Source organism: Rhopalosiphum padi, chromosome 1 (genome assembly GCF_020882245.1).
Source record: "Rhopalosiphum padi isolate XX-2018 chromosome 1, ASM2088224v1, whole genome shotgun sequence".
In the NCBI taxonomy this organism is placed as follows: Eukaryota; Metazoa; Arthropoda; class Insecta; order Hemiptera; family Aphididae; genus Rhopalosiphum; species Rhopalosiphum padi.
This window is the reverse complement of record NC_083597.1, coordinates 67,193,544-67,207,069: the sequence shown is the minus strand read 5'-3', so window position 1 is coordinate 67,207,069 and position 13,526 is coordinate 67,193,544. Positions and strand designations below refer to the sequence as shown.

General features: G+C 24.7%; 1 protein-coding gene and 1 non-coding gene across 4 annotated transcripts in view; one reads left to right on the top strand and one right to left on the bottom strand.

The window, feature by feature from the left end:
* Positions 1 to 13,526, top strand: part of LOC132931830 (uncharacterized) — a 42,265-nt gene that overhangs the window by 2,610 nt on the left and 26,129 nt on the right. The window lies entirely within an intron of this gene.
* Positions 13,412 to 13,484, bottom strand: Trnaa-agc (transfer RNA alanine (anticodon AGC)). The gene has a single exon. It is a non-coding gene; the product is annotated as a tRNA-Ala (tRNA).

Sequence of the window (13,526 nt, the reverse complement as noted above, 5' to 3'; positions counted from 1 at the left end):
TTTTGATACAATACTCCTTGTAAGTAGTCAATACTAAAACCAATAAATCTAAAAGAATGTATAAATATAATAATTTTTATAAACATTTGAAGTTCAAACTAGGATAAAATTACATATTTAAACAATGAATAACGACGACAATTATTTTATTATCACACTATGTTTTATGTATAATTATTATACTAAAACAAAATTATCAGAGAACATATCATGAAATGTATACTTAGTGATGTAAAGCAGACAGATCGTTTCCGTTCAGAATCGTTTTTCGTACAGAATATCATTGAATTCAAATTTGACACATTCACTACATTTAGCCACTTGACACCTACTATACAGCAGAACAATATCTACTTTTCCATATTTGTTTCTTGCTCTTTAATGGTTAACGTTATTGGTTTATCATGCTTAATGTTTAAATCTGATCTGTTGCCAATTAGCCTCAAGAGCACGAATTCCAGTATCAAATTATCAGTTTTAATTTTATTCATAAATAAGTTTTGAATTCTTATTAACTTCATTAAATATATTATATAAGTTCTCATAAAGGTTAAAGACAAATGTTAATATGTTAATTTTGGTTCATGCACTACGCACATATAATTATTTATACAATAATTAAGTTATAATAGCTATGAAATTACGAAATAGCAATGGAAAACGCACTTAGATCTGTTTGTTTCGTATTCAATAAGTTCGTATTGTGAATATTATTAAAACAGCTAATAATGATTTTGGGTTTTGCTTCGAGCAATCGGGCTCCTAATTATCTTTAAATCTAATTCGAAATAATCTTTAACTATATTTATACTTACTTAAAAATAAATCATTTTGGGTTTTATACTGTAATATTATAGTATCCTCATTTCTGATACATATTTATTAGGTTTTATTCTAGAATCTTTCAAATAAATTGTGAATTATTATATAAGTATAATATTATCCGATATCTGCAGTTTGTCACTAATTATTATTTTTGTTACCAAAGTGTGCTAAAATAAACGATTTTTGATTAATTTGTATTAAAATTTAAATAGGGACAGTAATGTACATAATACTATTGATACTTATAGTTTATACGCATTTATTGAGTTTCAAAGATATCATTAACGTTTGATTGATTTTAAGTATCATCGATGAATAAATGATTATAAAATATGTAATAACATGTTCACGTTAAATATTTTCTAGACACGTGAGAGAAATCGACATTTCGTTAATTTAATGTCAACATACACTTACGTATAATAATATGTGATACCTATGTCTAATACATTATATATAATACCTCATTATTTCAAAATGTCAAATATTTCTTGCATGAATCTTGCGGGTTTTCAACAGCTAATGCGTTGAACAGATTCCGTCTAACAATGTGGTAAACATGTTTGACCTAGACAATACATTTTATATATGATAAATTTCAACGATTTTTGGCTTACGGACAGTTGTAAATTCAACCTAAAAAAATTATTAAAATCGCTTTCTGGAAGAATAAAGAATAAATAAAATACGCTTTACCACGTTACCAGTATAAATTTAATTTATCTTAACAATTCATTGAATTTTGAAGTTCATATCTCAAAATAAGGTAATAATTGAATAAATTAGAAGTTAATTTGATTTTAGATGTTAATAAATGAAATAGATATTAATATTTTAGTGGGCTTATTATAGGCATTTTAGTAATCTTAAATTAACTTATATAATTTGAAATATCGTTCTATTATTCTGGAATAATTGATATGGAGAACCTAACAAACTTAAAATTTTTTTTGACTATTTTGTCTTTTACAATTACACGTAGTTTTATTCTACGTTTTACGCCAAATTATAGTAAATATACATATAAAAAGCAAGTTTACTTATATTATAAATTATTGTTTTGATATCATAGAAGTTTGCTTTTAAATAGAATATTCTAAATATCAGTAGGATAATTTACATTTTTGAAAGTTTTAAAGAAAAAATAGTCTAGAATAAGAAAGACAATAAAATGTAAATAAATAATTTGTATTGTATAAACAATGAGTAATAATTTTGATAGATTTATAAAAACAAAGTTTTTACATTTTTAAAGTTTTTGGTGTAAAAAATGAAAAATTAATGAACATTACGCAGAAATAAAACATGTATGTATTTTTTTTAAATGTATGGAATTTAATTTTGTTTCCAAAACTCAATATTGAAAATTAAATTATCTCAGTTATTACGAGTTATTCATCCTAAAATTAGTTGTTCACAAAAACTTCAAAACATTTATAATTATCACATTACACTCAATTATGATAAATAATTAAGTATATGATCTAATGAAATGTTTTACCGCTCAACAGAAAACACAGATCTAATATAAATAAGTTTAATACTTAAATTGAATTAATTCAGTATTTCCTATAAATAATTAAAATTAAAATATACCTAATATAAATTATGAGCTTTGATTTTTGAGTAACATAATTCATAAAGAAATATTTATTTAGTAATATACCTATTTAAGAGATATATAATATTACTGTATCATAAATATGTATTTATTTTTATAATGTTGCATCATTTTAAATTTGATTAAATTGTTTATCAAGAGTCTTCAAGATGAAAAAATAAATCAAATGGTAGTATATAATTTAAAGAAATAATTTTTAATTGTAAAATAGATTTGTTTTAAAATACATTTTAGAACACAAACATATTTATATTAATAAAGATAAAGAGAATCACTTTAAACACTTAAAAATAATAAATTTTTCCTGGATTAGCTACATTTCGTGTAAAAAAATCTAACTAATTGGGTTATAAATAGAGAATTTGTGTTAAAGTTACTATAAAATAATAGGTATATGGTTTTGAAAGGTAAATCATGTTCAACCAACTGAAGTAAGTATATTTTAAGGTATTGAACAAATTGTCTTTTGGCAAAACATCAAAAGTCGTTTTATTAAGACACCGAAATCTCGAGGTTAGTATCTTTACTTACTTTGAGCAAATACGAAAAGTTATCTGATTTGTATTTAATTCTTTATCAGTTCTACGAAATTCTGAAAGATTCAGCATTTTTTTTTATTATTGTTCGTTTTATGTTGATATATATTGGGGGCGTATTTATAAGGGCTATTGAAGTAGCTACAGCAGTCCACCCCTGAAATGTTTCTAAACATTTTCAAAAATTTTATAAGTATTACTACTCTTAACTCCTTAAATATAGTTAAGTGCATAACAATACGCACACGAATAAAAGTATTTTTCCTTTAATGAGTATGTGTCGTGCTATTCTTTAGAATAATTTTTATATTAACAATCAACGGAAATTAAAAGATTATAAGATACATTAAATAATAATTGATAATAAAAAAATGTAAAACAGACTATTTTTCGCTAATAATAATACTCGCTGTACTTTTTTTAAATATAGTTTTTTTACTAGATTTTAGATTCCAAGTGAGGCAATAAATGTATTGGTTTATAATAATTTGTTTGTTTTTTTAATCCAAAAACACTTTTCATATTAGAAAAGATGCTTAATATTTGATATAAAGACTTGATAGTGGTTTCTGGTAACAAAATTAAATTAATTTAAGGTGTCAAAAGTAGAAAATTCACAATACATTTCAAAATAATTAGGAAAATAAATATAGATCCTCAACACCAATTTTGACAAACTCGATTTTTGTTTTTTGTTATGATTTAAAAAAAAATTACTATAGATACTTGAAATGTTCACAAAACATCTTATATAAGTATTAGGTATAAGTATATAACATATTATTATAATATACCTATATAGCCATATATACGGAATAGAATTAACATATTTTTTTTAAATATCATTCCATCAGTAATTATTTACCTCAAATGAAAAAAAAAATAACAAATTATGAAATGTATATTATCATAATATTCCATATTAATAGTAAATATACTTAATACTTAAAATTTGTTTTAAGAGAGATAAAAAAATGAAAGTATATTTTATAAAACAATAAAAATTGTTTTCATTATTACCTACTTAATATAACAAAACTATATTTTTTATTTATTTAAGCTCACCTGAACTTGTTGATGTTTAAAATTATAAACATTCCTAATTCGCCATGACATACAACTACAGCTATAAACTTAAAAGCACATAAATAATTATAATATGCTTACAATTTAATCGCTTTTTCCAACTATTGTTAATCATTCAATGATTCTTTATATTTGTGAATACAATTTCGTTGAATATTTATAAATAACGATATATATAAACATCGATATCATTGGCGTTTTTTCAGTACTAAGTAAAAAGCAGTAGTCAGTAGATAACATTTATAAAAATGCAAAAATAAATATTGAGAGATTAATGCACGGTATTTGCTTATTGCGTATATATTTTTTCAAATATCACCTGGAGCTGACAAAAAGGGGAATAAAACATAAAAAAAAAAAAAATAACGAAACAACACCGAGATTAATTTAATTTATGGGTGACAACAAAAACAAGGTGTTAGTTCAATTATGTAAACGTTTTAACAAAATGTCTTTTACGTAGTTTTCCTTAAAAAATATAAAATATTATGAACGATGATGAACATGTATTTTGACAAAATTTTAAATCCTTTCCAAGCTATGATCAACACCTGGTACCTCTTTAAAATAATCGGATTTATTATGATAACAACTTCATCACTAATGGTTGTCGTAGGATAAGACAATTTAAACTGGCATGTGTCCATTAATGAAGTCAAAGTAAGTACATAAACCAACAGTGGATAAATCGCGAGAAAAAGTAACATAAAATAAATTAATGTACACAATATACGATTTAGTACATATAAGTATATAACTACCACTTACGAATTTGATTCGTTTTCTTGGGGAAGGGGGCAATATCCATTTGGTCCAAAAATTCTACATTTAACTATTTACCTGCTTAGGCTTATATAGAGTGGAAAACGTGTATATCCAGTATTAAAATTTATAGGTAAATATGAAAAATATAAATAATTATAAACATGGCCCCTATGATCCCCTTTTAAACACTATCCCTGATAACTACCCTATATTTATATAATATAATATTTAATCTAGATTTACATTTTTTTTTTTAATTTTCTAATAAAATCTATTATAACCTTTACATGCAGTAATAATAAAATATTAATAAGTTCGTAAGTTTTACAACCTTTAAATTATACCTAATTACTAAAATTGATTTTATTTTGTTTGATGTAAATTGTAAACTTTGATTTAAAAAATAATGTTATATTTAAATATGTATTATATTATGTATATATTTTTTTAGTATTAAACAATTTGTTATTACATTTTCTTAATAGGATAACTATAAAACTAATAAGTTATAAATATAATACGTATTTAGGTCTAATTTTGTTTTAAGTTCTTATTGGAATTTAATAAAGAACTTTATTGCTGTTACATTATTCCGAATTTCAAGAATATTATAAATTGTATTATTATTATTAACGGATCAATGGATCGGTTATGTACACGAAATCAATTTATATTTGAGCTGTTTCTTTTAGTTTTTGCCAATTATAAAGAAAAATACATGGAATATTCTACTTTTGATTTTCTTTTCTGTCTCCCCCACAAAATAAAAACAAAATAAAATTGAATCTACTACACTAAAATTTGCCAAAAAAAATAACATGAAAACATGTAAAAAAATTAAAAAAACACTTCATACTTCATTACTAAACCAAAACATTTTTAGCTCCGTTTAATATCTAAAATATACATAATATCATCCAATATTATCCTGAATGTATAGCAACGCATGTTTCATTCTAGTTCAAGAAATTGCTTGAAGGTCTGGTCATTATATGCATTGTGCAGTTTAATTTTATTTTTGTTGCCAAATTCATGAATTAATAATATTGTAATACATAAACGACGAAAATAATATTTCTCGGGGTTTTCATAATAGTTCAGCATAAAAATTAATAGTATGTTTAATAATTCAGTAGCGAACCACTCCCATAAAAATTTAAAAAAAAAAACAGATAAAATCTATACTCTACTAGTAATAAATATATATATGTATCCATTATAATATATGAATGTAAACCGTTTTAGACGTGCACATAAAAATATTTTTTATATCAACTACGGTTACCTACGCATTAATAAAAATTATATTTTCGTATAACAACGTATAAAAACCGCTTTGTCACCCCTACACGCGTCAATCGCGTGGTAAATTATTAAGTATTAATGTTAATTTTCAAATTGTGGTTAATTATTAAACTATAGTATTATAAGACTTATACTATAGTGTAAGACTGACATTAATATGCGAAAGCAGTTGTCGGAGACACAATATCTTTAGTATACCTTCTCACACGAATTCGATATTTTTAGTGTTGAAATTTATTGGTTTAAACGGTGTTATGATGATATATCAATAATAATATTAATATGTACAATATAATATAAACCACGAACTTTGTTTTACACATCCACATGGATTTGAAATCATTAAGATGTTATGCTTATATTTTTCTACGACTATAAGTCAACGAAACAAAATTGATAATAATAATATATAATGATAATTTCTTACTTGGATTTTATACGGTTTCGAGACTAAAACTATAATACTCAATTTTTCATATTATAATATATAGATAATAGGGCATATTAAATTATGTTCAGATACTGTCTCGAAAATCAATAAGAATGTTTGTCGTAATTCATGTTGAATTTATTTCCAATAAAATGTATAACATTACATTTAAAGCTTTTAATAAAAATAATTTAATATTTCCTTTGAACGTATTCTGATGATGTCCATACATGATACTTCTATCGATTACGTAATGCATTAAAAAAATAATTCCTTGCGCAGGTCACCAGTAACATACGTCTATACATATATATGGCGGTATGACTTTACAAGACATTTCCCGTGAAATAGAATGCGATTTTGATGCGATGAATGGGCGTTTTGTACGTGACGGACGGCGCTCTGAGTAGGTATAAACGTGAACACAGGCGTCATTTTCCGTCACCTTCTAGTGTTTGCCAGAATGTATGTTGTGAGAACGATAATATCGTAGTCGTGTCATTGTAATGCTTAAGCGAAATACCGTATTCTAATACTTTAGTAATGTCTTAATGGGTGTATGTAGAGTATGTATTTATTGCACATCAATAATATCAAACATTTGAAGGAAAACAAAGGGTTCGTGTAAAAAATAATTATTTAAGTTACAATAAAGTTGTACTTTACGGAGAGAACAGCGCATGCTCGACGTACAGCAACACCAAGACGCACGGACAAAAAATGCGATACTAAAATATTTTAATGTGTAGCATTTTATCATTTTAATCAAAAACGCTGCATAAAATCTCGTAAGAGTGTTAAATAAACACCATTCGTCGTTTACAAATTTGATTTCGATCGGATCGTGTTTAGTTAAATACTTATATCATAACGATACACATTTACGAACGTCTTCTGTAATAACCGCCGTCGTCGTCGATATTATACATCATCGCCTATCATCATTTGTAAAATAGACAATTTTATACTGCGACATAATATGTAGATTTAGGTAAATACTTGAAAAAAGCTTTTCCGTGTTACTTCCGTGATCGTTATCGTCACCGCATTTTGACGTGCATATTACATATAAATTCATGAACCACAGCTCTACATCACGCAGGGAAAGTTATACAATACTGAATTTACACAACGGTCCTCAGCCAATTTGTTTTTGTGCCACGACGAACGAATAATAATTATTTTGTGTCAGTACAGGAAAATATCGAAGAAATCCGTTTTCCTAATAATCAAATACTTGACTATAAAATAATATTGAATTGTGAATTTCGAAAAGGTCCCATTTCGAGTACTTATCAAAATTTACTTTGCTTCTTTTTTTCGATACTCTTACACATATAGACTGATATTTTATGAGCAAGAAGAACCCATACCTGGCTTAATATATATTAAAATCACCAACATCCTTAGATCAATTTCGAAAAGGACTCATCTCAGAAAACTTTATCGATCATTTTCTTAATCGAATTTTCCTTCAAGAATAATATTTTATACAAATATAACGTTACACAATAGAAAAAAAAATGCTATAATAAGTCGAATATTTCATTAGAAAATCAGATATTTGTGTTTTCTGAAACATTTTTTTAATCATACATGAGCCCATTTTGAAATTCACAATTCAATTATAATATATGCGCGTAACAGTTAGCTCTCACCGAAGACTTATTTCAAACAATAATATTGTGTATTATATATTGTACTATGTTATCGTTTCTCGGTAAAAGTATTGTAATAATATTTATACAGACACATCTATTTCGACTAACAAGTGTCATATTTTACGTAGGTACCTATATAATACCAAACACACGGTCGCGTACATATTATATTCTTAAATATTTGTTCGTTTGTTTATTTTCCAATCGATATTCTGCGTGTATTGTACCTGGATAATAATGTTACACAGGTTGGTATACATATTGAAACTGAAGCATCTCCACAATTTATTAAAAACAACATTTTTTTAAAGACACGTTTAGGAGTCATAGTTGGTTGGGAAATGTTCATGACAGTATCACCCATTATATAACTATAATATACACAACAATAAGCCAGTTAATTGTATTGCCAAACACTTAATGAATATTTTAAATAAAAATTGTTGAGTCTTTTTTTAGTATATTTAATGAAAGTTTCATTATGAAACCAAACAATTCAGCGTTGTCGGATCAAGTTATAATCTCGTTAAATATTCTTAAAATGCTTTCTTACCGAACTTAATATTTATTTTATTGTACGTTTTAATAAGTAAATAGTTAAAAATTTGACTTATTTTAAACTTTTCATTTTCCATTTGTAATTTTATACATAGTTATTTAAACGTATTCTAACTCTAATATTTATAATGCCATATTTACTGGTATATTTTATTATGAATTTAGTAATTTGTATAAAGTACCTTTGATGTTCAATTATCTAAAAAATATTTCGCTTTTGATGTCTCTTTGACAAAAATAATAACAAAATGTTTTAGTGAAATTAAAGTTGAACTTTTTATGAAATAGACTGTTATGTTTAAAAGAGTGGTCATTTTTTTTAGATGTCATTTAAAAAAACAGCTCTTCTCGTAAATTGATTTTTAAATTTCATAAAATATATTATATTGATCATTTAAAATATTTAGAAGTTTCACAACTAGCATTTAATATTTTTTATACATATCTACATACCTACACAAGTATATGAGTAAATTTTTACCATTTATGAATATTAACTATTTAACAGTAAAATATATTTAATACATAAATTTAATTATTTTAGAATATTTCCATACACTTTAAATGTATAATGTATACAAAACTATTTAATAATTATGTGATTCACACATAATATTATATTATATAATATATATTTTAAATTTTTAAATTTTTAAAAAAAATGTTTATTTGTTTAAAATTTAATTCAAAATAAAATATGTTTATGATGTTGTTACGTATAATGAACATAATTATTTTAAAATATGTACCTATTGTAATAGGAATAAGAAATAAAAATATACACAAATTAAAAAAAGAAGAAGCTAAGGGTTGAATGTGATCTATATATTATAATATATTAAAAAAGTGTATTAGGAATAGTGTACCAAAAAAATATAAAACAGTGGCATAAACAGTAACACAAATTAGAACAAATCACTAATAAGATGGATGAGAGTTTAATAGTTTTATTCTAAAGAGGTAATTATATGTTTTTTACTGAATAGTGTTGAAGTATGTTTTCCGGGCACCGGGCGTTTGATAGCAGATGTGAAGTAAGAGTATGCTTATTATTTTATTTTAATTATAATGAATGAATTTATATTCATAAAGAATAATTTGTAAGAAAAGAAAATAACTATATGGAAATAAATGTATTGCGAGTAAATATATATTATCATGTGACCAATGGACTGTTGATAGAGATAAAATTTAGTAAATATGTTATTATAGATATTTTTAATTATTTGTTTAGCTTAATTGTTTAATGAATCTCACTGCTACACCTGCATTTATTGCCACCATCCTACAAATGTAAAACAGAGCAAAAACTTTTTTGCATTAAAAAGATAACTTTTACTATTAAATATCGTTTTTATTTTTTAGATATCGTTACTAAAAAAAAAAGTTATTCGAGTTAAATAATGGATTTTTAAATAAAAAGACATTTTTTGTACAAGTGATTAAAAAAATAAAAGCGATATTTTATAGATAATGTTCTTAACTATATTATATGTCAATTTGGAGAATTAACTATTACTACAGCCCGAGTAGTTCTATACCGCACAAAACAGTTTTTGCTATGTATTACATGTATAAAACGGAGAGTCGGGGACAACACAATATGCGGGTGTAGTGTGTAGTATTATCTTAATGATATGTAAAATATTCTGTTTTTATGTATTTTAAATATTACCAATTAATTATATTACAAATTACAATACTGATTTTCTTTACCACAAAAATGAAAATTTTCATTTAATACGATTTACAATATTATGTGTTAGAGTACAAATTAACAACATATATCAAAAGGATTATTTTGCATAAAATAACTAATAAAGTTTTTTTTTAAATTTTTAATTGCATACTGTATAATTTTGTTGACAAACATATTATATTATTACCATGCAGGTTTGCTCGTTTAAATTCAATGCGTTTGGTGTTTTTGAATAAATTATGTTATCTGATCTCATTAATCATGATTTATTTACATATTATAGTATAATATATTATGTATAGGTATCTACTATCTATATTTGTCCGATTCATAATACCATTATCAACGATAATATTTTTCTTAAAATTCTAATGCTTTCACATTTTAGTTGCATTTTTATTTTCAAAAACATATTTTATTGTACCTAGATGGAATAATCGTCCTATTGTTAAATTTAAAATGAATATCGAATGTTTCAATTGAATTTTTTTTATAAAACTTGAGTTTGAGTATTTATATATTCTGAAATGCATTATATCCTATTGGAAAATGCTACATTTTCATTTATTTCTCTACATGTTTCCAAAGTTCAAATTACTTGTACTTTCATTGTGAAGTAAAACACCTCTTGCTCAATAATTGAACAAAGATTTCGAGATGAATAAAACAAAAATTTGTTTTCTTGATTGCAAATATTTTATCCATAATATCATTTTGCTGTGTATATACTAAATGTTTGAATTATATAGTGAAACTAATTCACCACTGCAAAGACTTAAATATAAATAAGTCAACTATACCTGCAGTAATATGGCTGTATAAGGTAATATATAATGTATATTAGACATGAGTTATGACAATAAAATTACCAATTCTTCGGGATAATATTTCGTGTTATTATATGAGAAAATCTGACGCGTTATTTAATAATCAAAAACTTGACATTACATCGCCATCCGTTTAATTGTTTAGACTGTTTAGAGCGATTCACATTGGGAAATGCCATACAAAGTTATATAATATTAAAAAATATATGATGGATTTTTTTTTTTTTTTTTTTTTTTATTTTTTTTTTTTAATTAGCTTTTAGTATGTAACTATAATAGCTCAACAATTATTAAGTAAAACAAGTAATAGCTATGACAAAAATATAGTAAAACAATATATGGTAGTTAAAAAGAAAGAAGTAACAAATTATAGTATCTAATTAAATAATGATATGCGTGATGGATTAAAATTGTGGGTTTTTCGACAATTTGATCATTTTTAACAGTGACACCGGACGGGGAATGTAGTACGAAAATATAGTCTTCAAGATAATACTACATAATATTATATGAGAAAATCTGACGCATTATTAAATAATTAAAAACTTAACATTACATCGCTATCCATTTAATTGTTTAGAGCGGTTCACATTGGGGCGATTCACATTGGGAAATGCTATATTAAATTATATACGAGATAAAAAATGATGGACGAGAATAAAAAATGATGGATTAAAAGTGTTAGTTTTTCGACAATTCCATAATTTTTAGTAGTGGTTGCCTGGCTAGGAAATATAGTACACAATATATCTATTAAATTTTGAAATAATATAAAAACCGGGGAAGTCGCTCAGCTGTATAGTCAATATTTTACAATCAGTAAATTGATGAGTAGGTTACTGTAATAGACTAATAGATATGTAAATTTCAAATTTAATGATAAATATTATAACTTATAATAAATCTTGCATTACATTTTCAAGCTTTTTAACTGAAAAAAATATCAATGTAAATTGAAAAAAAAATGAAAAAGATCTATAAATATTCAAAAAAAAGTTAAAAATAAAATTATATGATATCTAAAAGGTATAAGGTAGGTTTTACCTACTTGGTAAAAATATCAAGTATTAACGAATAGGTATATATTTTTTAATTACAACAAAATAATAAAATAGGTTTTCCCGATAATGTTAAAATATAACAGATAGAAACAAATAAAAATTGGTCTGATTAAAATGGTATTTTTACAAAAAACAATTTAGTATCTATACTCTATAGCATATGGTAATAGTCGAATATTTAAACTAACTTAATTGACCATTGAAATAATGTTGTAAACGATTGAAATAGACAATTATTGTTAGTACACTTAAGCCTGTTCAGAGGAGTCGAGGGTAGAATATACTGACCTAATTTTTTTTTTTTATATAATAACACAATAATAATTCTGATAGTGCAAACTGTGGTCATCCAAACGTATCATATCATAGAAGTATAATATGTATTGTTATTGTGTTTAATGGTATTACAGGTATTAGGGATGACGTTTCAAATTGTAGTAAATGTTTGTATAATTTATTTATAATATTATTGAACCATAAATTTATCATTTTTGATTAATTACACTATCAGCAATTCAAATTGTAATTGAAAATAAGTCATAACATATATTTACTAGCTATTAACAAACATTATGAATAAAATACCAGTATATCAAGTACCTACTACCTAAAATATTGAGAATTCAGTATAGGCCCATTATACATAACCCAACTTCTACGAATTATATGATATGGCTGTAAAGGACAATATTGGAAACACAAGCAAGTAAATACTGTTTGTATATTGCTTAGGTAATTTTACACTGTGTAATTTAAATACTCCCTCTATATCAGAACTGAAATATTATCGATGCCATAATATTGTGGAATTAACTATTATAATATGGATTTCAAAATTAGGTAGATAATTTTGCACCAAAGATGTTTAAATAGAATTTATAACCAATATTATTTATTCATAATTTCATTGATTATTGAAACATCTAATTAGTTTACAATGCCTCATTGCCATAGTACCAAAAAATAAAATAACTAAAAAATTACCGTGGGATTTGATATAAGATCGGCGAGTGGAAAAAAAATGCAAAAATTTCATCTGGAGGCGCCGGGCATCGATCCCGGTACCTCTCGCATGCTAAGCGAGCGCTCTACCATCTGAGCTACGCCCCCTGGATGTTAATCAAGAAGAAATATGTTCTTTTTAACAAATAA